The sequence below is a fragment of the Gymnogyps californianus genome, chromosome 3, assembly GCF_018139145.2.
Source record: "Gymnogyps californianus isolate 813 chromosome 3, ASM1813914v2, whole genome shotgun sequence".
Lineage (NCBI taxonomy): Eukaryota > Metazoa > Chordata > Aves > Accipitriformes > Cathartidae > Gymnogyps > Gymnogyps californianus.
The window spans coordinates 33747419-33774192 of record NC_059473.1 but is presented as its reverse complement, the minus strand read 5'-3'; the positions used below and the strand labels follow the sequence as shown (position 1 = coordinate 33774192).

Here is a 26774-nt window from a genome sequence, read left to right as displayed (position 1 = left end):
AGTGAAGGTTTAGTTTTACTACTCAGTGCAAAGTGAATGAATAAGGACAATGACATGAATCCAGTGAAAGCAAACTCAGAGCCTTCTTTTGCTAGGCAAATAAGTATTCTAAATCCTCCAAATCTACACATCATACTACTGCTAGCACTGACTTGTGCCCTGACTTCAACTTAGAAACCAAGCTCTGATCTGACGTGCAGCCCTGCAAATTCATGTTATATAATGGGTAATTGCATTCACTGTTATTAAAAACTAATAAAACTTGGACGTCACGAACAGCATGAAGGCCACCAAGATGCCCAAGCCTGGACAAAGTCCGAGCAAAATAAAAAAAAAAAAAAAAGAAGTTGAAAAGGTGAGGGGCAGGATCGCAAACGCGCTTTCTCGGCTTTTTTTCTTTTTTTTTTTTTTCTTCCCCTCCCCGAAACAGCCCTTCGCGCTGACGACACCCGCAACCAGCCCCTCCGCCCTGCGCGCCGCCGAGCGACCCCCGGAGCCCCCAGCCCGCGGCGGCGGCTCCCCATCCCCGCCGGGCGGCGCCGGGCCGGGCCAGGCCGGGCCGCACCGCACCTGGGCCGGCCCCGTCCCCGCCTCCGCCGCCGCTACAAAAGCGGCCGCCGGAGCTCCCGCCGGCGCGCTGCTGTCCCCCGCCGCGGAGCCCCGCGGGGAGCGGGAGCCTCGCCGGGTCCCCGCGCATGGGGGGTGGGGGGGCCGCCCCGGACATGCCCTTCTCCCCGCCGACGGCGCCGCTCGGCTTCGCTCTCCTGCTGCTGGCGGCCGCGGGAAGGTCCCTCCCCGTGAGGCGGGTGAGTGCCGCGGAGGTGCCGGCGCCCTCCGCCCAACTTGCGCGGCCGCGCTGAGCGGCTGTGAGTTGCGCGGGCGCCTGCCCCTGCCCGTCCCGAGGTTATCCGCCCGTCCCGAGGTTATTCCGCCCACCCCACCCCACCCCACCCGCGCTGGGGCGGCGGCTGCGGGGGCTGCTCTCCGCCGCGGGTTTCCGCGCCGCGGAGCGGGAGGCGGCCGCGGCTCCTGGTGCCCGGGTGCGCCTCGAGGACAAGTTAGAAGTTAAAACCGTTACTTTTTGGGTGCCCAGCGCCAACGCTTGCAGCAGAAGCAGCGGCCGCCGGGCTGGTGCGCGGGGGCAATTCCGCGCGTGGGCCCCTGTGCGGCTCCAGCGCCCGTCGCGTGCGCCCCCGCGGGGGTCTTGGGGGGGGCGAGTTTGGGTTTAAGGCGAGCGGAGGGGAGGAAAGAAGCGGAGACGCCGCTGCTGCGAGGCCATTGCCCCCGAGGTAACGCTCCCCCTCACCCGCAGGAAATACTGCGCTCGTTTGTCGTGTCAAACGAACGCGGGGCCGTGGGGAGAACAGAGCGGGGTCGTTGGCGGTGGATTGTCGAGTGGGCTGTGAGGGGGAGCGGGTGGGAAACCCCTTCACTGAAATGGAGCCGGGGACCGCGGGCAGGATCTGCCAAGGTCTGCCCCGGGCGCCTCAGCGCTGTCTCCCCGCAACGCCGGGCGAATTACTCTTAACGCTTCCTCTGGCAGCGCCCGGGTGGAACAGATGAGGCCGTTGGGTTTTCCTCTTTCGCGGGATCCGTGGGCGCGGTGGAGCCGTCAGCCCTGCCGAGCTGTTTCGTGGAAGAGCCCGGAGCAGCAGCCGGAGGCTGGGGAGGGGGCTGCTCAGGCAGGAGCTGGGCGGTGGGAAAACAAAGCGTAGTTTGTTGTGAAGAGTCAACGGGTGGCGATGGGGGAGAGGGAGTGAGGGAAGGGGTGATGGACAGAGAAGGCTAACTGCGGTTCGGTGGGGTTGCGGGCAGAGACAGACAAGAGAGACTGGGGGGGGGGGGTGAAGGAGGGCAGCTACTGTAGGCAGAGCAAGGACAGACTCGAAGCTGAGGTTGTGCACTGCAGAGGTGAAGGAAGGGACAGTGAAGCTGACGATGGACCTGTTTACTGTCTGCAGCTTCTTTTCAGTTGCTAAAAGTTTTTGAGGTTACTGGTTAATACAGAACAGCACTAAGATGATCTGTTTTGTTCCCAACTAGGTCTAAGTCTGTAGGGTTGTCTTAGGTATTGGCTTCTGGGTTTTTTTGGTGGTTTTGTTTTTCCTTGTTATGGACATCAGGCCCTTAAAGGAGCAACAGGCACAAGTTGCATCAGGGAAAATTCCAGTCGGGAAGGTCTCTTCATCGTGAAGATGATCAAATACTGAGGCAGGGGCTCAGAGAGGCTGGGGAGCCTCCATCCGTGGAGGTGTTTCCTATTTGACAGGATAAGGCACTGAGCAGCTTGAACTTGTACCAGTGAGCAAACTAATGATGGGGCTGCCAGAGGCAGAGAATCAAAGTGAAGTACCTTTGCTAGCAAAGGAGTCTCCTTTAGCTGGACACAGAACTGGGGGGAGGTGAGAAGAAAGGGGCTTCTCTGGTCTCAACGCTATGGTCGCCCTTTGACTTCAGTTTTGCAATAAAATGAGTACTTTTATAGCCTCCTCTGACACTAGAGGGTCTTATCTGACAACTTGTCTAGAGCAGTGATTGTGCTTGTTGTATGCCAAGAAAATGCACAAAATACTCTGCTCAATCGTAAGTATACAAAAGCGTGGGACTTTTGCTGTCGGGAGTCTTTTCTCAGGTTCAGTTTAGAATAGTGTTAAAGGTAATATTTGAAGTAAACTGAAAATAGCCCTGCTTAGGCAGTAGTGGATAGTAAAATCTAGGTGATTTTTACGATCAGTTGCAAGGTCTTCTGGTTTAAATGGGCAAGATGGGTGTGAGAGGAAGGTAGAATGATTTGATACGGAGTTGGAGGAGGAAGTATTTTATTGATGCTGTGACTACTGTTGTACTTTGACCTTCCCTCTCTCCCCCCCCCAACCCCTCAAACAAGTGAGAAAGGGGAGAGGGAGAAGAGAAAGCTGAGAATGTACATAGAAGGAAGAAAAAATTAAGTCCAGAGCTTTTATTTGAGGTGATGCTGCTTACTTGCCATCATCTTAAACACAGGGTGGCTGGAAATTGCGTAATAAGTGTCTAGATTTTCCTTACTGCATTGAGGGTAGTAAAATGACCAAGAGCTGGTAGCACATGGCTGCATTGCAGAATCGTATTACTAGTGACAAGCCTCTGTCCTTTCCCTGCTTGGCCTTCAGCAGCAATGTCCTGCTGCTGACAGAGCAGACACACAGCTGGCCACTGTTTCCCTACCATCTGGTTCTCTCTTCGATTTGGATTTCAGATCCCAGTTTTCTCTGTAGTACTTATGCTCGAAGGTTTGATAAGATAATCTTGAAGAAAGTAGTCTAAATGTCAGTGAAGAGCAGACAGGAGCTGTGCCGCGGTTCTTAATTGGCGATTCTATTCTTCAGACTACCCCGGTGCTTTTGTTCCACAGGCTAAAATGTGAATAATACAGGCTCCTGGGTGGACGTACAAACAGTTGAGTTCAGTGGAAAGGTTACAGATCTTTTGCTCTCCTCAGCTTTTATTTCTGAAGTGCTCTTCTATGGGAATAGAAAAGTACTCACATCAGTATCAACATTAATTAGAGCGTATGGGTATTTAGGCATGTGTATGTTATTGGCGCTCTCAATTACAATTGTGTTATTCAGGCTTATTTAGATACAGTTGCTAGTCTGTTCTCCAAACCAAGAGTCAGCACGACTACTGAGGTTGCAGGTGTTAGGGGCGTGTGTAGTTACTGCTACTTGCTCACCCTTCTGAAGCCTGCCGCAGCTGATTCTAGTTCTGCAGCATCTGCTTCTTTAACCATGGATATCTAGGATCAGGTATTTGTCTCAGTGCTATCTTTGAATCCTGATAAGCCATGATGAAAAGATGCAATGTGAGGGGGTGGTTTCGAATGCCTCATTAGTCTGCTGTGCTCTGCCCTTGACAGCACAGAGGTCCCTGTGTGTTTCAATGTCCCAGCACAGGCTCGCAGGACCATGCCTATTTTGACTTCTTGACTTCTGTTGTATGCCCTAATACTGAGAGAACTGAACTAAGGCTCCTGACTACCGCTGTCCTGTAGATTTGTGTTCTTTAGAAGTCATTAGGGTGGGAAAATGGCTATAGAGCTTGGCTGAAAAACAAATAGAAAAGTGACCTGGAAGCTAGTGACTCCATGCAGAGGCAAGGCTGGGGGGTTGGACTGCATCTTGATTAGCTGGGTCTTCACCTGGGCAAAAATCCCTCCATACTTAGGTTGGCTGGAAGTTCTGAGTTACTCTTTTCTTTCTCCCTTTTTGGCTTCCAAAGCTTGCATAGAGCTGGTTTTCTTGTTGCCTGCACTATGAAAATCAAGATGTGCTAGACTAGTCTCAGCAGCATGTACTGGCAGTGGTATAGAAAGCAGTGGAGGAAGGGGTGAACAGACAAGGTCTGACACTGTGCCACCTTGCTGTAGTTATTATCAAAGGATACTTGGCTGGCTTCTAGGTAATGGGCTGCTTTCCCAGGAATATGGCCAGGTTCTTAAAAATTCAATGTTTGTAGGCCACTTAAATTAATGACTATATTAGTATGGTGTAAAACTTTGAATTACGTAGTAGTACAATCATCTAAATTAATACAGATTTAATTGCTGTCCCAAATGACTAAAACCTTTATGTATTCATAAAATAATGTGGGTTTTTTTGTTGTTTGCCTTTTTTTTTTTTTTTTTTTTTTTTTAGAAACAACTCTAATTCTCTGGAAACTTTATAAAGCTAGTGACAGTGCATGTGCTATAAAGCTGGATGGCCTAACACAGTGAATCTGATTATACAAGCTAAAAAGACGATACTTATTTACTTGTTATAATATCCCAAACCTAACTGTATGAGGGGGGGGGAAAAAAACCCAAACCATTTCAGGCTTAAGGAGCCTAGGATATCAGATCTCCAAGGGCCAAAGGAAAGGACTGTATTTCACACAGCGGAACGGGGACTGACTTGGCATTGTTTCAAAGCTCTGATGTCCAGGCAAGTGTAAGTTAGTGAAACAGTTGTCAAATCTTTCTGCCTTCCCCATATTTCTAATGCCATTACTGCACCCCCCCACCAAGCTAGGCAGCAGTCTGAAAGAGTTTGGATAAAAGTGTTTGAGGTAAAGTGTAGGCAGATACAGCTGGGCATGGAAGGACATGTTTCATGGGTGTACCAGCAGTGAAGCACATGTAGCTCTCTTCTGTGAGAAGAAAAACTCATATTGTCAAAGTGACAGAGCTTTGCAAAAGTAAAACTCCTGCCCTCCAAAAGTTGTAGCTCTGTAGCTGCAATAAAGTTCAGTGAAACTGGGCCTGATATACAAAGCTGTCCTGGTTTCGGCTGGGATAGAGTTAATTTTCTTCCTAGTAGCTGGTACAGTGTTATGTTTTGGATTTAGTGTGAGAATAATGTTGATAACACACTGATGTTTTTAGTTGTTGCTAAGTAGTGTTTACACCAAGTCAAGTATTTTTCAGCTTCTCATGTCCAGCCAGCGAGAAGGCTGGAGGGGCACAAGAAGTTGGGAGGGGACACAGCCAGGACAGCTGACCCCAACTGGCTAAAGCAATATTCCATACCATATGACGTCATGCCCAGTATATAAACGGGGGGGAGCTGGCTGGGAGGGGTGGATTGCTGCTCGGGAACTAACTGGGCATCGGTCAGCGAGTGGTGAGCAATTGCATTGCGCATCACTTGTTTTGTATATTCTAATTATTTTAATATTATTGACATTTTATTATTATTATCATTATTTTCTTCCTTTCTGTCCTATTAAACTGTCTTTATCTCAACCCATGAGTTTTTGGGGTTTTTTTCCTATTCTCTCTTCCATCCCACTGGGTGGGGGGAGTGAGCGAGTGGCTGCGTGGTGCCTAGTTGCCGGCTGGGGTTAAACCACGACAAAAGCATAAACAGTTGTCTGCTGGCTGTCAAACAGATTTTTAAAAGTATTGTATCATATCCTGTTTCTGTTAGCCTGTCAAACTAAATTGAGGTTTAATTTGCTGCGTTGCTTGATCGCCATTACTTGAGAGGACAAACCAGGAGGAGCTGTTATCTCTGAAATCACAGAGCCTTTGCTAGTTTATAACTTGGAGCAGTCCTTTGGAAAACTGATTGTTTCCTTCTGCAATGCGGTAGTGAAATGAAAGCTATTATCTTTGCATTCGGCTTCTTTCATTACAAGCTTTTGTATTTCTTTCTCTGTGGTAAACCAGTGTATGTACTGCCGCCAAGGCTGTCTGCTCAAGTTTCCTTGGCCGCAGTGCATCGGTTCTATTAGTTTGTGTCTTAACAAAAGTAAGTTTACGCAATAGCAGATATGTCTTTGCTACGGAAGAAAGTTGTCTGCTCCATAGATAAGAGACCTTCTATTTAAGCCCTACAATGTTGTTTTCTTGTGAGGCTGAATTACAACATCGGGCAGGATCTCCTTTAATTAAATTGAATCTTCCTAACCTAGCTACCCAAGAAACGACCAAGTTTAATGCTTGCATCCAATGCTTCCCATCAGAAGAGGGATAGGGTAAACAGTATCTAGGGATCTCTAGCTTGCCAGATGGAAGGTAGCCCCTTCAAATGTCATAGTTTTATACAAAATGCAGCAAATTTGAACTTACGATAGGTGAATGTAGGTTTGCTGCTGGTGGTTTAATACTGTTCTTTGATGCCTCTTTTTGTTCAGTATTGGCACCTGGTATTTATAAATTGCAACCACACTGGCCTATGATCTGCTGCATTCCAGTGATCCTTTGGTGTGAATGTGGTGGCACTTGTGAAATGCGCGTCCATCTTCACAGGTGGAGGAGAATCTCCAGGCAAAGTTGCAGCAGCAGCAGTATCATCTGTGGTTTGTAAGCATGAGCATGGAAAGTCCACCTCTTCCACTGCTGAAGGAAAGTAGATGACACTACTCCTACTGCCATGAATGTGGACCCATGCAAAGGGGAACTCCCCGCAGTTTTATCAGGGACTTCAGTAAGCCTTACAGACACTGTTCCTGGGATACAGTGTGGCAGATCTTTGTGGAGGAGAACATGAGTGGATCTCCAGCAGTTATCTCCCCCTTAATCTTTATAGTCTTATCTTCTTAAAGAAAGAAGCAACAACCCCTGCTCTCCGATGTACGTGAATGAATTAATACAGCTTGCTAAGTGCAGACGTGATAGCATAAGAATCTCTTTCCTAAATGCTTACATGAAAACCTTGTGAGCAACCCCCGCCCCAGTTCAAGTATGGCTTCTTAATAGTCTCATAAATACTGCAGCTATGTATAGAATAGACACAGGCTTAATTTAATTGAATGAACAATTAAAAAATGGTAACTGGGTAGAGGAAATTGTAGTTTACACATGGAAAAGAATAGTTCCTTCAGCTGGTCATTTTACTGACTACATCTTATTGCTGTTTCACTATAATTCATTGTTAATGGATTGCTGTCTTAGTGCAGTCTGGTATTGACTGCTATTTTTCTTGCAATTGATTGCATTTCATTGTTAGTTCACCCTCTTGCCATCTTTTTCCTAAATTGTTTTATGCTGGCTTTCCCAATTACCGTATTTTTCTGTCTTGTGCTCTTCTGTCCATTTAGCTCATCTGCATTCTCCCATTCTGTTCTTTCCTCATCTCACTTACGCACATGCACTCTCCCAGTGCCGCCTTTGCCTTCAGGACAATTTTTGAAACTTGTGTTCTTGCCTTCATGTGTGGTTTTAGCTGTTGTTTGCTGCTTCCCTTTTCCTTGTTCTGTTGCTGCTCCGATGCACTCTCTCTGCTGCGCTACGGGAGAAGTTCAGGAAAGTGAACCTCCTTTCTGATTGTGCCGTGAGGTAGCTAAAGAGTCAAGATCTGTGTGGAAGAACCTTTTGCAAATGTTAGACTATGAACTCCTTGAGCACAATTGAGAAGCTTGTGGCTCTTTTGGTGTCCTGCCTTCTTTACCACCTCCTGTTTCCTTAAAGAACAAGTGAGCATGAGTTAGCTTGCTATCTAAATTTTTGTTATACTTGGGGCATATTGTCTGCTCACCTACTCATGCCTCTTACCATTGTTCAGACTGATTTTCCCATGCCCCCTCTGTAAAACTGCACTGCTTTTTTTTTCCTTTCCATGAAGCAGTTTCTTGCCAATTTGTTAGACTTGATGTCTTCAGGGCAAACAGGAGGGGTGTGTGTATGGACATACCTGCATAGGACAATCTCTGAAATCTTGCTCTCTTTAAGACTTGCATTTCTGACTAGGACATTTTGGTAACCCCTCTGACATCTGCAGTTCTGGTGCTGCTCAGCACATCAGTCTGAAAACTGAGCCACACTGAAAGGCCTAGCATCAGGTAAACCAAAACACTTCTGTGACCAGCCTAAAGGAAAAGCTGGAGGGAAAACAGTGCTCTCGTATCTATCCTTCTCTAAATGGGAAGAATGGTGGCCACCGAGACTTTTGCATTGAATGCATCTCTGGTGCTTGGCAGAAGCTTATGGAACAGTCCTCCTACACCAGGGCATGTTTTTGTGGCAGCATGAGTAGTTTAGACTGTGACTTGCCAAATGACTTAGACGCGTGGACAAGCCAAATGCAGACAAGAAGCTCAGCTACCAGAAGAGATGCCTCCTGAGTGCTCTGTTCATAATGGGTATTTCTGTGGTGCTTTGAAAGGTGGTCCAGCTACTTGTGAGCATGTCTTATGTGTTGAAGCAAGTTGAGGAATGGCCGCTGACGCCATAACCAAGCTTTGCCATGCTGTCTACTGAGCTCTGATAATCGAGGGAGATGTACAAAACTCCTTCCAAAGGAGTGTGTGGATTGCACCTCTTAAAATCAGACACAGGATATTTCAGGATATGTAGCATCAATCTTCCTTTTCTTCTGAATTCTGCTAGCAACAAACTTCTATGTGTTTCTTTCCCATAGGAAACAACTGTCTTATTCTTCCATTTACTAATATTCCTACTCCCTTTCTGCTCTATAGATATCAACACTGCTCAATATATTGACCAACATCTCCTGGGTGCTATATTCATCCTTATGTATTGTTTCATTCTGAAAACTGAAAAATGTTTTTTTGCTGAAAGCATAGTCCAGTTGTTTCATTGCAGCTCAACTCTTTGCAACTAAGTTTCAAAGAGTTTGTTTTTAATGTGACCAGATTATGAGTCAAATTTTGCATTTGCTCATCTCTTTCATCAGGTCAGTCTTTCTCGGCATCTGGAAAAAACCGTCATAAAACGCGTGTAATGGGACTGCATGACAGTGTAGGGTGTGACTGGGGGGAATAAAGGAGGGATGGCAAGTAGATGACTTCTCAACTGCAGCAAGCGTGACTCAGTCCTCTAAGAGTCTCTTAATAAATCAGAGGATTACCTTGTTACCTTGACGGGTGTCAAAACCTGGCCCCACCTTCAAAAAAAACAAAACCAAAAAACCACCCTAAAACAGAACTGAACTTCGATAGCATTGTAGAACATCCATTTTATTTCTTTGAAGTTTGCTGTCACTATATAGGGCATTAGGAGGATAGTGGGTGAGAGGGTATGGTATGTCCCTGCAATTGCAGAGATCTCATCACCAAATCTTTAATTTTTTCAAGATGACATAGTCAGCTTTTAATGGAGAGAAGAAAGGACAAAGGGTCTGTGCTCAGTTAGATGGGGAGACTCTGTTTTTAAGCTAGGTGTTAGATTTGAGGCCGTGTATGAGAAAGTATTTGATGTGCATGTTAGCAGGAGCCTTGGTGGCTGTGGCAAAAGATTGTATTCTATGCGGTGGTTCATCTCTAAAGCCCCATCTTTGGGGAGGGGTTGGAGACATTAAACTAGTTTTCTCTTGACTTTTGTCTCGCATCCTTCTGTGATATTCGGCTCTTTCTTAGCTTTTTGTGGAGTGGAAGATAAATCCTAGGCACACCGTGCCAGATGTGCTGTCAGCAACCCAGCAGATTTTTTTGTTCCCTCCTGTAAAGGAGACTAACTCACAACTATTGCAGGTAAAGTAATGGTAGAAGCCTTGCTCCCTTTGGAGGGTGTTTCTGGTCTAGTTTTCTAGACCTGCTTCTGCAGGTGCCTGGTAGAAATTCTGAAGTATAGAGTTAATGTAACTACTAAGCTGTGGTGTGAAAAAGTAGTAATTACTGCCTTTCAAACCTTCTAGAAGAGACTGACATGCCAGATATCCGTGGGCTTCTATCATAAGATTCATTTCCTGACATGCACAGACTCCTGGCAATGCAGTAGCCTCTTCGTAGATTTTCTTAAAGATAGAAATTGATAACTTTCTTTGCTCCTCTGACATGTCTAGAGTGCTGTACAGAAGCTACTGAAGAGTTGCTGTAAGACATTTTGACACATAGAAAGGGTTGGGTGCACAGAAGCTTTGACAAGCATCAGATATCTTACTTTATGCCGAATTGGAGGGGGAAAACCAGGAAACTTTCAAAAGACTTGGTTTATAAGTTACAGAATGCCCTATTCAAGTTACTACTTTATGAAATGAATTAATTTACTCATTCTGATTTGATCATTGTGTTGTTCAGACTCAGAGTGAGCTCCTTGGGAGCTGGAATAGGGTGGCAGGGCAAGGTACCTCTCTGGTTTGGGAAGTCCAGAAGCCTGTTGCCTTTATGGCTGGCTGTGACTCTTCTACGGACTGATCATTGTGCTGAGGATTTTCGTACACAGAAATACAAATTCTGTGCCTTTTGGACAGGGTGAGAATCTAGGCATCAGCGCTTTAATTTTTCACTCTGTTTCAGTAGGTGAAATTGAGTAGGAAGCATGAAGTTTGAAGGGAACACCAATATCTAGGGAGGTAACAGCCTGCCTCATATGTCCTAATATCACTAGAGGTGCTATTGCTGTTGTAGAAAGAGCCAGACCCTGGAAAAAAACCCTACACTTCCATGTAAGTCACCTTTAAAAGTGTTGTGGATATTGGTACAGCTGTGCATGGGTTACAAATAAGAGATGCAGCCCTGTGTCACTGGATCAATGATACTCAGTTAGGTCAATCCCCATCTTCCTCCTTCAGTCTCTTTCCTCTCAAATAAAAATATTCTGCTTTACAAAGCTAGTTATACAGAGCGAATGAAGCTTTTAGTTTTTATCTATTGAGATGGGAAAATTAAAGGTATAGTATTTGATCTGAATTGTTTGAAATGGCTATTGGTCTTTGCTTTTGTCAGATGCTGTGGTGTCCTCTAATCTATTGCCCTTTTCATTACCGTTTCTTAATGAAGAAAAATTCATCAAGTACCATTTGAAATGCATCACTCTAAGAATAACAAGAAGATCCCATTCCTTTTAAACTCGGTGACACTGCAAGCAGAGTACACTCTGGAAAAAAGACAGGAAGCTGTTATATGCTGTTTACAGTGACACTGCATAGTTATAAATTGCACATCAAATAAATCAAGATGTATTTGTAGTGGACTTCTTTCAAAAAGCCCCAAATCCTTAATATGTATGACTTGTCTAAATGAAATACGAAGCATCACAGAGATGGTACAGAAGACGTTCAGGTATAACGGCGGTCAGAAACATCCTGTTCAAATAGTATTTCAGAAAACTGAGTTCCAACACATTTAGTGTTGTGGTGGATGTGCTTTAGGCCTAGATCTCAGCACTCCTGTTTATTAGTTGAATTTAGCTAAAAGTTGACAAAGGAAACTTTTCAAAAAAACTGCATTCAGTCTCATTCAGCTTAGCTCCCTATGGACTTCCAAGGGGCAGCTATTGTTAGTTAAAGGATAAACTTGCATTAGAAGATATCTGTAGAATAATTCGGTATGCTCTGAATTTGTTCATTGCTCTTTTGGGATTAAGACACCTGGTGGTAATGAATGATGCTATTAAAGCTTTCTAGAATAAAACTGATTCTATTGCTAATGAGATGCAAGGATAAAAGAATGTTAGCTTTATAGTTTGAACTCTTAACTTAACGGCCTTGCAATAGTAGAGATGGTTGTAAATTGCAGGAAAAAAAAAGCTGGAGTTTGAAACTGCATTTTTTGTTTTCTTACTTGTTTTGATGTTGTCCTGGTTTTGGCTGGGATAGAGTTAATTCTCTTCCTAGTAGCTGGTACAGTGCTGTGTTTTGGATTTAGTGTGAGAATAATGTTGATGACACACTGATGTTTTAGTTGTTGCTAAGTAGCGCTTATCTTAAGCCAAGGACTTTTCAGTTTCCCATGCTCTGCCAGCAAGCAGGTGTGCAAGAAGCTGGGAGGGAGCATAGCCGGGGCAGCTGACCTGAACTAGCCAAAGGGGTATTCCATACCATAGGACGTCATGCTCAGTATATAAACAGGGGGGAGTTGGCTGAGAAGGGCGGATCTCTGCTCAGGCATCGGTCAGCAGGTTGTGAACAATTGCATTGTGCATCACTTGTCTTTTCTTGGGTTTTATTTCTCTCTGTTATATTCCTTTTCATCACAATTATTATTATATTTTTATAATTATTAGTTAGTATTATATTTTATTTTACTTTAGTTATTAAACCGTTCTTATCTCAACCCACGAGTTTTACTTTTTTTTTTTTTCCCCCCTGATCCTCCTCCCCATCCCACTGGGAGGGGGGAGCGGTGAGCAGCTGCGTGGTGCTTAGCTGCTGGCTGGGGTTAAACCATGACAGATGTCTAAGCTACATTGGTGTCTCAGGGCTGGAATCACAGAATGGCTGAGGTTGCAAGGAACCTCTGGAGGTCATCTGGTCCAACCTCCCTGCTCAAGCAGGGCCACCTAGAGCTGGCCCTGTGATGGAAAAATTTGTTTATTTACTTGTGTGGTAAGGTAGCATCCATGCTGATGGGTCGCTGAGCAGCCAAAGAGCTCTGTATTTCCTAATTTGTTTTCCTACTTCCTTGCTGCTTATGGTAAATGAGTGTTGGGATATCCTCTGATGATTAAAGGAAGCTTTCATCTTGCTCTTCACTCCTACCTTCTTTTACACTCTGCCCCCTTCTTCCTTCCTAATTAACTAGGAACTGAGTTTACATGTGGTATTTCATCATTCAAAACTTTTCCAAGTTGCAAAGGTCTACTAAATCTCCATAGAATAGACTTATAATCACCTGATTGGACTCAAATAGACCTTTACATGATTGCACCAGCAATGAAACATTATATGAGCAGGGAAATGGGCAAATGATTACATGGATTTATCTCTTCTCCTATATATTAGCTCTAGAGGAAGCTGTTACAGTTGTAGACTGTTAGTTTTCTGTAAAAGAAGTCTTGAGTTAGCGCAGCTTTCACTACTGCTTGGTTTTGGCAAAAGAGTGTCACAGGCTTTCCAAATGTGAACAGCAGTCTCTTGTTTAGGCCGTTATGGTGATCTTCCAGGATGCTCTTTCTTTTCCCAGAAGGAAGATAATAGGGGTTTCTGGTGGGTTTTTTTTTTTGTTTTGTTTGGGTTTTTTTGGGCAGTGGTAGGGAGTGGTGGTGTATTGTGGGGAAACTCTTTCAAAACCTTTCAGGATAAAATGTTTCTTGTTTTCAACAGAAAACTGGAATTTCTGTGTGGGGATGGGTGGGAAGTATGTGCTTTCAGCTACAAAAAGTAGTTGGGGTCCTCTTTGGGGACAAGGCTCTGACTTCTGTACAGAGAAAAGGAAAGAGGAGATGATGGGTAACAAACTGTCCATGTTGTTGCTGTAGTAGTCATGGTTAGTCTGAGCAATCAAGGGAGATGTGCCATCCAAGACAGTGGTTGTCGGTGGCAAGGAGTCTGGCCAAACTGAGACTTGTGGCTCATTCACAAGCTGTTGTTCTTTAAGAGTTTTCTTTTTCTCTTTTATAGTGCCTGCGCTTGCAGATAAAGGCTTTCTTCTAGGAACAGGGAATGGAATAGTCAGGTGAGAAAAGAAACAGGTGGCTCAAGACGATGTTAAATGTGTCTCTGGCCCCTATGCAAGTCTGGTGGAACATCAGATAGTGGCTGATAGATGACAAGAAATGTCCAGGTTTGGGCTTGGGGGTGTGTTTGCTTTTTTTCCTTTACTATCTTGCACAGAAAGATTTAAAGTTGCAAACTTTTAATATCTTACTCTCTTCGTTTTAGGGAGATTGAGTTAGGTGATTAACATACTGTGGGCATATGTTTTAGTTATTGAATAGGGAAATGGGTTACAGTGTTGCCTTGCATTTTGCATAGAAAGTAGGAGCAGTTGTCACTCTCACTATTAATAACAAGGTAGGATGACCACACGTGCATGTTGCTATAATCCATGCAGTAAGATAACCCCTTCCAAATACCTGTTTTAGGGAAGGAGTGGTAGTGATGAGCTTTCTTCTATGTGCACTTAATTTACGAAGTCTGTGTGCTTGGATACTAATATGATAGGTGCCTTGGAAATATCTGTAATAGCTACAGAAAGCAGTAGAGTACGAATCCCTTTTTATATTGAGTCGGGGTTGAAGGGCTGTGTTTTTCTGAAAATGTTCTCAGTTCCTGTATAATTGATTGTGGGGGGAGGAGGGGTTACAGCTGCACGGTAGACATCTTAATCAATGAGACTATTTGTGCTATTAAACAGTATACTCTTTAGAGCCAGGCACTTAATAACAAACTAAGCTGTCAGTCAGTGCTACACATACTACTTAGGGAGATTAAAGGCTGTAATATTGAGAGAACAAAGCTAATGTAAATATCCTTTATAGTTCATGAGGTTGACTTTCTACTTGCTCAAGCTTTCAATAATTGGTTTCCTTCATGTCTGTCCCTTGTATTGCCCCTTGCTTGTAGAGTTCTCGGGTTCAGCAACTTGGTTCACAGCCTGGCTTTAATCTTTGCTGTCTGCTGTCCCCTGTTGTCTTTGAAAATACTCTATAGTTTTTCTTCAACAGAAAGACCTACAGTCCTCTTTAATCTTGGCTTTGCCATTCTATCTGAGCTGCTTGGCATAATGTTTAAATAAAGCTTTAAAGAAAATTCATACATTCAAGTAATTCATGAATATGCCTGTACTTCAGAGAAGGGGAGGGAGAAAGAGCCTGTGTACTGGCTGATCAAGGGAAACTAAATATCTAGTTAGTGTACTAGAAAGAACTTGCATAAAAATCCTGAATTCCAAATACTTTCTCTTGTCCCCAAATTACATCTGATGATCTTAATGTTGATGCTACCTTATGGCCTCTGGCGTTTTTTGGTTTATTTTTAATTTATAGCTGTTCTTATTCTTCCTTCTTTCCCCTATTTTTGTCATGCTGGAAATATTTGGAACAAAATCAAGCTCTGGAAATAAACAGATTTTGTTACACTGTTCAAAGTGTCTGTATCCTGCTCAATGGACAGCTGGGATCAGCACAGAAGAAAAGTGCTTCTTGAAAGGCAGCATGGGCAGCAGAGTATGTCACTGGGAAATGAGAAGAAAATTTTATGGCAAATTTGTAGCAAGCTTGGAACACTGTCAAGTATGGGATGACAGGCAGCCAACATGGAAATATTCAACTTCCAATACCATTGTGAGCTAGCTGGTTTGTGCTTATTTTGCAATGCTTGTCTTTTTATTTAGTTTTATGATCCAAACTGGAAAAGAAACTATTTGAACAGTTAGGAATGGAAAGTGTCAGCCTACTTTGGTCTTGACTAAATCACTTTCTCTTTAGCCTTCTTTTCCCTCTCATCTGTCTTCCTCCACCCTGGCGCTGCCTTAAGTTTTTGACCATTTCTGGTCCAAGTAATCTGACAAGAGAAATGTTCTGCGGGTTAGTGTCCTTTCTATTAAAAGTTTTGGTAGAAACAAAGCAGACAAGCTGGCCAGTCTGCTGTGTCTTTGTCCGGTTGCCCAAGCTGCTCATCTAACGGGCTCCTCCAGGGAGCGTGTCCCAGCTCTGGCCAGAGTTGTCTTCCTGTCCTCCATATAGTGAGTTACTGCCTTTTTTGGTTGTGTTGTTTCTTTCCTTGAATTCCATAAAATGGACACTTCTGAACAACTCCAGTTAAGACTGAGGTTTTTAGGATTTCTTTTATTTTTGCCTGAAATGCTTATTTATATAGCGATCAGCCTAGAGAGATCCTGTACTCAACTGGATCCTTACTAAGTTGTAGTGATGAGCATTGGTGTTTCTTTTGTTTTTGAAAAGCTAATAAAAATGTCCTTTCTTCTTTTCTTTCTCTTTTTTTTTTTTAAACACTCTATAGCTAAATGAGTCTTCATTTTGGAGGTAGGAAGTGCAAAGGATGAAACTTTAATGAATTCATGACCCACTCATTTTAATAATTGGAGACTGTTGTGTAAAGGATGTTGAGAGAGGTTTGCATGCACAAAGACTTATTCACAGGATCCAAATAAATCTTGGTTGCCGTAAATGAGGAGGATGCACCTTACAGTAACCTGAATGGAAGCTATTCCTGCAGGTTGTTAGAGCACAAGGTTTTTCATGTACCTGCCATTTCTAGCCTGATTTTGGCTATGGGCTTTAAGAATATAATCAAAGCTGACCTTTCTTTCCTTTCCACTTAGTACTTCTAATTCTACATGGGTAGTAAGAATGTTTGGCTCGCTAGGTAAAATCTTAATTGCAGCATATTCTACGGTGTCTATGTACCACATGGCAATCTTAAAGGTCTAGCTGATCTACTGACTAGTCCTTCACAGGGTTTACAATTTGTGATTTTATTACTTCGTGATGAAGAATAACTTGGTTTATTTTGTGGGTTGGGTGGGTTGGTTTGTTTGTTTGTTTTAAAGGAATATTAGTGATTGCTTTCAGTCTGTTGAGAGCTAGGTGTGACAGAGTAATAAGACATGGAGAGAGAAGCTGTGGTAGTGAGTTTCTTTTAGAAGGTGCTCTTCTAATAAAAGTGCAAGAGCATCTCAGCTTTGGAGATATTAATCTTAGGTTAAGATTTGCTGCATTTTCGTAACATACAAAGTAAAAATGAATTCAAGTATTATATGTAGATGTATGTGTAAGAAAGGAGGATAAGACAGCTGAGAAATTTAGGCAGAATCCAATAATTAAAGTTAGAAAGTGAATGGAGATTATTAATGCTTCTGTACTGTGAATCCACTTAAGGTCCTGTGCTTTGAGTTGTATCTTCCTAGACTCCACATACACTCAGTAAGAGGGACAGGAAGAAGACAGCAAGAAAGGAAAAAGGCAAGGGACATGTAATGCTGTATTCTCTAGGTGCTTTGGAAGGGTGTAAGAGGGATGTGTGTACGCACACATATGTGTGTGTGGCTGGTGTGATGTTTGAGCAGAACTTTCACATACAGTGGCTAGTTTACCTATTTTAAACTTAAACGTTTCAGTGAACTTTCTGTCCTCAAAATCTACGCTGCTAAAGCAAAAAGATACCTGAGGTGGAAGAGGGACTGTTGTTTGCAGTATGTCAGCGTGTTATTTTGCTAGCTGTGAGGAACAGACTTATTTTTTGGGCAAGGTAGTCAGCCATGAAAGCTTTTACCAATCTCTAGAAGCAGATGTGATCTACAGCCCTGATACTGCAGCACTTCTATCTACAGATTTTGACTTGTTTACCCAATCCATTCCTTCTTCTAATTGGAAAAGTAGAAAAAATTGTAAACTACTATCTGCAGCTGCAAAGCTGAAAGAGTAAAAATGACGTGAAAGGAAAAAATTATCATATAAAAGCACAGATGCTTTTAACTTTGAGGTGTTCAAGATGCTGATAGTGTCCCCAGTACCTCCAGCTGTGTAGTCCTCTTCTGTAACGACTTAAACCATTCTTGTAAGAAATAGAAGTGGTGGCTAAAATAACTCCAGCAATGATGTATAACAAAAAGATAAGGAAGCTGATGGCAACAAGTACAAACCAACAGTTTAAAAAATGCTTATGAAGGTTGAAGTATCTGAAAAGTCTGTGGCGGCTGGGCTAAAGGAGAACTGGCTCCTTTGTCAGAAACCAACTTGGTCTTAACAGCAGTGGGGTGGAGGAGTCTGGCCTCTCCTCCACAGGGCTCCAGAGCAGAGTGTTAGCACGGTACTGTATGGTAGCAATACTGTGAAAAATTCAATTTGTGTTTGCTTTCACTAGTAACTATTAGCTGTTTAATCTGACACTCATCCAACAGTGTTGTGAAAAGGCTGAAAAATGATATAACGTCACAAATACTAACCAACCTGTTATCTAGGGAAAATTGAATCCAGTGTATTTTAATTACATCAGTCCCATTTTAGTGACTAAAACAATTGTGACATACTACGTGTTTTGCAAGGTAATTCCTTTTAAGAAAACTTATTTGCATGGTTAATTCAACTCAGACCAGAAATAGGTGTGGAATTCAATACTGAGGGTAATCAACCACAGTAGCAGCTTGCCTAAGGGTGCAGTGGATTCTCTGTCACTTGGAGTCTTCAAGTCAAGATTAGATGTGTGTCTGAGTGGTGTTTTGTGGTTAAGCAAGCATGTGTGAGATGGATGCAGAAGTTAGTGTGGGGCTCTGGAAGGTGCCATGCAGGAAATAGATGAGATTATCATCATGGGTCCTTCTGGCCTCCAGGTCACCATGGTTGCCATGTACCATTCCTAGTGGCAAAAGGTGAAAAATCCTGAGTTGTCTGGTAACGAGTGTAGATGAAGAGACCTTAAGGGCTATTTCTCCAATAGCAGAAGTCCTCAAGACTTTGCTTCTTAGTGAATAATAAACATTTGACTCCTAGCTTAACATTTTTATACAGGTAGTGGGCTTCATTTTAGGCTCCTCTTAAGGTTAGAGTTCTTAGAGTTAGGTTCTAAGATGGTGTATAATAAAGATTATTCTTATGCCTCACTGTAAGCTGTGCTGCTTTTGTCTCTGCTTCACAGCAACTCTTATCCTCTTAAACATTTTGCCTGTTTAATTTTACCCTGGAGAGTTTGCCTGTCTGGCTCACAGTGTGATGGCATGAGTGCTTATGGTGGTGTAAGGAGAAGAGAGGAGCAAGGCATAGGGGAGGAAATCACAACCTTTCTCTGGGGACAGAGAAACCACTTCTTTCAACAGCAGTTCTGGTGTATGCTGCTTTAAATGCTGATAGTTATGCTGTAAGATGACTCTGTGCTCCAGAAGTACGTCTTAAGGATGAACTGAGATGTAAAACATAAAAATCCTTTGCAGAGCAAGTTAGTTTGGAGAGCAAACTTCCTCAGAAAAGACAACATGTCAAATAAAGGCACTGCTATTTAAGTTCCCACGTTTTTTCTCTAGCCTCTTCTCTGTGAATCTATTCCTACAAGTGCTGCTTGATTTGTTAATGTCAGATGGGAAATACGTGGCTGTGAAACTACTAACATGGAACTAATGGAATGATTTTAATTCCTTAAGTGACCTATCTGTTTTCAGCTTTATTACTGCACCGTCACTGCTTTGAAAATTGGAGCTAGGGGAGGGGAAGCCTTGTGCACAACTTAAAATATTCATTTTGACCAAGGTTAGAGACTTGACTGGAGGGGCAGCTCTTCTGTGTTTCCATTTGTCCAGGCTGGACAGCTTTGTTGAGAAGCTCTCTGCATGTTTTTCTTCACTTGGCTTAGGAAGTTGTTTCACCCTGCTCTTGGGCTTTATCCTATCCCTTGCTTTCTGAAAACCAGTGTGCTTGCTGCCTGAACAGCAGTCTTCCTCTGTTGCTTGCTTTTCCCCTTTCTTTTGAGGGTATCCACAAAGAAGGGTGGGAAGAAATGTAAGCCCACTCAGCTTTAACAGCAACACAATCGCAATTCACTTCTGTAGCTTAAACCACAAACCTCTTTAGCTCCATATACCTCTACGAGAGTGTGGAAAGGAAAGAAGGGCTGAGGGGGAGACAGGCTGATTTCTGTGGAGAGTTATGATTGTCTTTGAAACTGGCTGTTGCCACAGCAGGTGTGCAGGGCTGCAGGCTGTGATATCTGCCAGAAGTAAAGAAGTAAGATCTGGCCCTGGGGCTGGTAAGGATTCTGAATGAAGAAAATCCACCAATTTCCCACATATTGGGAAAATGATGTTGTGAGACTCCAACTGACGAAGATCAAAGCCTGCTAGAAGTGGCCTGAAGACGGGGTAGGAATAAACTTCTGAAAAACTAGAGGTTACGTCTTGCATCTGAGTTCCTCTCTTGTGCTACTGTTGGGAGGCAGAACCATGGTAGCATGTGGGATTTCCTTGCAGAACTAATGCATAGACCCTTTGCTACTGATTCAACTTGTGCAGTCAGTGCCAGGATCTCTGGGCAGAAGAGGGACTGAGTATTAGTATCTGCATATTACGTATGCAAGGTTAATGCAACAGAGGTAAGAATGTAGAGGAATAGGGCAAAGAGTGAGCTGATGTATGCGTGATACTGAAATGGGTTGCAGGCTGCTTACTCATTTTGTTTCTTACCCAATCAAAACACTTGGAGAGGGAACTGGGAAAATTGCTGTTTTATTTGTTTGAGAGACTCATGGTGTAGAATGGCTGATAAACTGGCCCAATATTGACTACTAAAAGAGATGTTTGAGGATTGTTTTTTATTAACATTCTTAAACTACAAAATCCTCTGAGCTCAAGGAAAGGATATACTGAAGCAAGATCTCAGGATTAAGCATACAGAGGATTTTTAATTTTATTAACTTCTGTGTCATCTACACATGCAGCTGTTATGGTACTAACTTCTGAGAACCGCTATTATAGTCATCTCCTTGGGGAACTAAGAGAAGACAGAACTCCCAGAGTCTATTTGTCTCTTGGTCACCCATTCGCTTGCTGTAACACTTGGCATCTCTCATAATATTTTCATTCTGCTGTGCTTCCGAAATGAAGAAACTACGGTGGTCGTCTTGAAAGAGGTATTGTGGTAGACTAATTCAGATTTGAGGAAAAGCCTGATCTGATTCCTGTAGTAATAGTGTGGTTCATAAGTCGCTTTGCAGTCCTAGAGTAAGGAAAGTCTGTGATTCAGCTTGACTTGCCTGTATTTCTGTAGTCTGCTTCCTTGGCTGAGAGGGACTGTAGGAAAACTGGGAAGTCTATTCTGGATAAATTTGATAGGTACTTTTACTTGTGTAAAGGGGGAGGAGGAGAGGGTGTTACTGACCTTCCAAATCATTTGAGTCAAAGGTGGTAACATAACATTGTTACAATGAAGTACTGAACAGCTAAGAGTTGTTTGGAATTCCTTGATTTCAAAGTCTTCAGCCTGCTTAGTCCTATGGAAAGCTCTAAAAGCATCAGTCCTGTATTAAAGTAACAAAAAAAAAAAAAACCAACCCAAAAAAAGGAGAAAAAGCTAATGTCAATTAATGTATTAATTAAAGCTTCTAGTTTTAATGGCTTTCATTCCTGTGTCCTGCAACTAGATGAATTCTGTCTGATTGTAATTTTAAATATTGTAGAAGATGGTGATGACTGTCCTCAGAGAATGAGAAAGCAGAAAATTTAGGTTTCAGGTTGGAGCTGTTTTATTTTTGCCTTCAAGGAAGCTGAATTGGCCTCTGCAAATAAAAGCAAATGTAAAACTGTGCAGAAGTGAAAGCAAACATTGTAGCACGCTCATATCTGCTGTTGACTCTTGCTTGTAACATCACTTCTGGAGAAAGATGACCATACAGCCTTAGCTACCAAGACCTCACAAATACAGCAGGCTGTTGTCAAGTTAAGATGATGCTTTAAATTGCCTCTCTGCTTAGAGGCTTTCAGGAGCATAGCCAAAAAAAAGAAAAAAGCAGCCCTGTATAGGGAAGCTGAGCTATTCTAAGTTCTGTTTTAAAAGAAGCTAGAAGGAAAAGGACATGGGAGGTGGGATGAAGGCAAAAATGCAAGTTCCATGTTTGGGTGGTCTCTGCAAGTGGTAATGTCATCTGGCTCCCTCTGCCTGGGAACACAGCTCTGAGGATGCTGCTGCAGTAGTGTGGTGCCAGATTTTTTTCTTCTAGCTTGTGTCCCCTATTGATTTTGATGTCCGGGGACTGCAAGATCTTCCCCTCAAACTTTGGATAGAATAACATGATCATCCAATGTGAGCTTAACTTCAGGCATGTTGATTTGGTCCTTGTTTGTCGACCTGTGTTACTTCTGTGTTTCACGTGATCAGTGTGCAGTCCCTGGGCAGCATCTCAGTACACCTTTTTCATTTGTCTTATTACTCTTTTTTTGGTGTTTTTTTGTTTTTTTTGTTCATTTAAATGTTTCTGCATCTGGGGCTATGTTAAGACTCTAGCCTTTATGCAACATTGTTCCTGTCTTGTTTTTGGCAAATCAAAATAACACTTGGCAGCCGTGTGGGTTGAATGCTGAAAAGTGTAAGGTTATATGCAGGCTGTAAAACGCCACACTGCATACAACCAAGGAAAAGTGAACTCTACTGTATATGATACAATGCTGCAAGGATATTATTGTAGAGGTGCTGTCCTGTTGTTGTGTTATGCAAAGGTGTACCTCTGCTTGTCTTTTATTTAATATTTGGAAGGAAAACAGATGACGTCTGGAGAATGAGCTTCACTGGCAGAACTTCTCTCGTATGCTCTGTTCTCAAATGTGTCATAACTGTTGATGAAAACACTAGCAATTTGCGAAGGTGCTACATATAATGGCCTTGGCAGGGGAATGGGTAGGCGGGAAAGAGCAATATGGCAGATAATGAGACAGCGGACCCTGAGCCACTGTGACAAGGAGCTGCTGAGGGAATTAATTCGCATTAGTTAAAACCAGAATAAACTACTGCCCTCAACTAGAACTGCAAAAGCCATACAGATTTGATTGCATTCTTCTCTAGCAATCTCTAAACAACAGTAGATGCAGAACCCATGAAATTATATACTGGAGTTTTTGGTTTTGTGTGTGGTGTTGTTTTTTAAATAGCTTTGTGGTGATTGTTTTTCTACCAAATCCTTTTTTTTTTTTTTTTTAACTGGAGAACAAATTTTGTTTAAAACAAAAAAGTATAAATGGGAATGCATTCAGTGAGCAAAAGGTCTGTGAAGGTTAATATGTCTGGTTTATTTGATTTTTTTTTTTTTTTTCTTGTTATTGAGCTTATTGCAGGGATTGTGGTGATAGGATGACAAACGGGTGACCAGGTTTACGTTGCTATAGCATTTGTGATCCTGGAAAAAACAGCTAACTCTCTACGCCTTGCCTTCTGATCCAGCACCATGGCTCTTTAAGAAGAGTGACTGTTAGATAGTCATTTGAAAAGTTGGGGGGAACTTAACTCCCTTGGGACAGTTTGGTGTGAAAGGTGAAAAGATTTAGAGTTTTTCTTGCCTAGTGAAAATACAGATTATTTACAATGAAGTGATGTTTGCTCAGTCCCTGCGGATGTGATGAAGATTACTTTTGGGTTTTTTTTGTGAAATCCTCTTCATTTTTTTTGTGCTTGGAAAATCAAATGTTGTGATTCCCTGGCTCTGTGGGACTGCAGGCTCTGTCTGTCTCTCTGCTCAGCCAGAGAAACCAGTCAGTTATAAGCTTAAGAAGCAGATCCTTTTAAATGTACTTGGTTCAGTATGTCATAAAGAACCAGCTTAACTAATTGCATTTTAAACCACAGGAAGAGGAGCCAGAAGTCCAGCTTTGGCAGATGTTCTTTGCTTTGTTTTGCTTCAGCAGCTTAGAGACCTTCATGATGAGTCAGTTACCCAAATGTAGGCATCTAGTGCTGCTCAAAACTTCCTAAAATATTCAAGACCCTGTATGGGACTAACAGATATGATGTACGGTGTGGGGGAAACCTGCACCTCTGCAGCTGTGGCAGGAGACAAAGCAAGGCACTTGTGCATGTTGAGAGGAACAGTAGGTGCCTGTGATCAGGCATCTGAATTCCACCCTAAATCTCCTCTACTTTTTCAGCCCTATATATCCCTCACTGTCCCTGTACTCCATTGTGATAGCACATGACAGCAGTGTCCCTCAGGGGTCTGTATTGGGACCAGTACTGTTAAATGTCTTTATTAATTACATAGTGGGATTGAGCGTACCCTCGGCAAGTTTGCGGGTGACACTAAACTGAGTGGTGCAGTTGATTCGCTTGAGGGAAAGGATGCCATCCAGAGGGACCTTGACAGGCTTGAGAGGTGGGCCCATGTGAACTTCATGAAGTTCAACAAGGCCAAGTGCAAGGTCCTACACCTGGATCAGGGCAGTTATCAGTATCAGTACAGACTGGGTGATGAATGGATTGAGAGCAGCCCTGCAGAGAAGGACTTGGGGATAATGGTGGATGAAAAATTGGACATGAGCTGGCAATGTGCGCTCGCAGCCCAGAAAGCCAACTGTATCCTGGGCTGCATCAAAAGAAGCGTGGCCAGCAGGTTGAGGGAGGTGATTCTCCCCCTCTACTCTGCTCTCATGAGACCCCACCTGGAGTACTGCATCCAGCTCAGGGGCCCCCAGTGTAAGAAGGACATGGACCTGTTGGAGCGAGTCTGGAGGAAGACTGTGAAAATGATCCGAGAGCTGGAATACCTCTCCTATGAAGAAAGGCTGAGAGTGCTCCGGTGGTTCCGCCTGGAGGAGACAAGGCTTCGAGGAGACCTTATTGTGGCCTTTCATAGGCTGCATTTTGTTTCTAAATCTTTGAGGGTAGATCTCAAGCAGTCTTCTCATCTTCAGCTTTGTAGCTTCCCCTGCTCCCACAACACTGCTCAACTTTGCCTTTGTTCCTTCCATAGTGTTTCTAGTGCTACACCTTTTGTATCTGTCTAAAAATGCAATTTGAACTCTTTATTCTGCTGTTTTGCTTGCTCTGTTGTATAACTGCATCAATAAAAGTCCTCTTCTAAAGAGCACTTCACAAAGCATGTGTCTAGATTTGCAATGCACAGTAAAATCTCCTTGTACAGGAGTCCTGTGATAAGTGCTGGCACACTATGTCTCCCACTAAAATTGTGGGATTGCTTTCTGCTCTCCAAGAGTTTGAGAGTTATGGTTGCTTTTGAATTTTGCTTTTTTCTTCTATCTCTCTGCATAGTTGCCCAGTAGTTTCTTCTGGCACGTTTGACTGGCTCATGTAAAACATCCTTGACAGGAACATTTACCAGAATAGATGAAAGACGTTGTAATGAAAATAACATTTTCTGGTAACAGCGGCTGTCAATCCAAATATGTGTCTGCTTTAACCGTAAGCATGCAGATTCATGGATCCTACAGTGACCAAAGAGGAAGCCTCTTTCCAGGCTGGGAAAGCTCTTCATGGGGCAGAAAAACTCTGCAGGTAACTGTTCTTGTCCCAGGTCTGTCCGTCACTGAAGACAGAAACAATAGAATAACCCCTTGAACACAGGTTTGTACCACATTTTCAATCTATCCTACCTGACCTCCTGGAGCTTGTTTTTATTTATTTATGTCTCTAGAAGATGATGCTTAGTTTTGTAGCATGCTGACGTATTAGGCTGTACTTTACTCCCTTGATTTTGAGACTGTATACTATGCAAGTTGATTTAGGTGTTAAAAAAGTTTGCTTTGACATCTGTGCCTCTGAACGCCAAATACTTTGCCTTGATCCAGAAAGTGATAGAGGCCAAGAGATATTATTCTCATTGAAATGCACCTTCCCAAAACAAAAATTTCAGGGATGGGAAGAGAAAACTGGTAAGTTTCAAAGTACGAATGAAGCATCCCAGGACAGACCTGGGATGTTTGGTCCCCAAGTGGAAACCCTTGTGGTCAGGGCTGAATTCTCCCGCCTGTTCAGACAGCTTATGTGTTTGGAATGATTTGTGAAACGATAAGTCAGCTGAACTGGGAGCTGCCTGGGCCTAGTCAACAGAAGTACTGAGAAGCAGGAATGTGCCTCAAGTCAATTTTGGTTTTGTTCTTTAAAATGCCTTATCTGAGACTCCAAGCAGAAGCATTCTGCATTTGGAAATTTGCATTTCCAAACCTTCTTTAGGAGATGTGTACGCTTATCCTTTTTTCCTTAATCTAGCAAGAACAGGTCTTAAGAATGAGGGGACGGGGGGGGGTGGTAATTAGTGCCCTGTGCTATTATAGGCTGCTATGGGATTGAGCACCACCAACCCTTCCTTCTGAAGCTGTGCAGGTGTGCAAAAGAGGAAGAAAAAGGCATGAGGGCAGGCAGGCCAGGATAAGGGACCATGTAGTGCAGTGGTTATTTTCAGCTGAGACAGAGGAATGGTGAGATTCAGCCTCTGATTTAAACAAACAAAAGAACAACAACAACAATGAACACTACCAAAAAAAACCCCAAACAAAACAAAAACTACACACAGGTATTTTATACATATTCTTGTCTTTGACAGGAGTGTTGTTTGTTCTTTTGGGATGCTCTTTGGATGGGCTGAAATACTGTTTTGAAGCTGCTCAGGCAGAGGATGAAATGGAATGGGGGGATCCTGTGTGTTTTGGGAAGTTGTTGAAAGCCCAGTGTTACTGTTCAGGACTGGAGGTGTGCTGTCAGTCTGGGCTGAGCAGCTCTGAAGAGACAGGTAGAGGAGGAGTGTTTCTTCTGTGCATTGATCGGATATAAGTGCCTGATGAGAGCTTGCTCTTGCAGCTTTGAGTTCAAAAGCTTGATGTCATGAAACTTGAAGTCTTAAAGCAGTGACAGAATAGAGGGGTCTCCATGGTTAGACAGCTGGTGAAACACTGTTTTCAAGATTTGCCTTTGTTGAAGTCCTGGGACTTTTTGTTTGTCTTGAAGGTCTCGTTGTAAGTGCTAAGCTGCTGCAGCCTAAGAGGAAACTCAGCTGGCAGATGTCGCCAGGGAGTTTCTTGCTGAATCCAGTAGCTCCTTTTGTGGGAGCTCATTTGCTGCTTTTCACTAGCAGCAAGGATGCCGAAAGGTTTCTTTTTCTGACGCTCTTGAGCTACTGAAATCGTTGGTTCATTAGTAACTAAGGAACAGAAGCATTTGCAGGAAAAGCTCCTAGAAGCTGGCAATAGAC

General features: G+C 43.2%; 1 protein-coding gene across 1 annotated transcript in view; it reads left to right on the top strand.

Moving 5' to 3' along the window:
- The first annotated feature begins 761 nt into the window (after positions 1-761).
- GLP1R (glucagon like peptide 1 receptor) overlaps positions 762-26774 on the top strand; it is a 90734-nt gene continuing 64721 nt past the window's right edge. Inside the window, exon 1 of the mRNA XM_050894358.1 lies at positions 762-806. The gene's annotated coding sequence lies outside the window, so the exon portion shown is untranslated. The remainder of the gene's footprint in view (positions 807-26774) is intronic.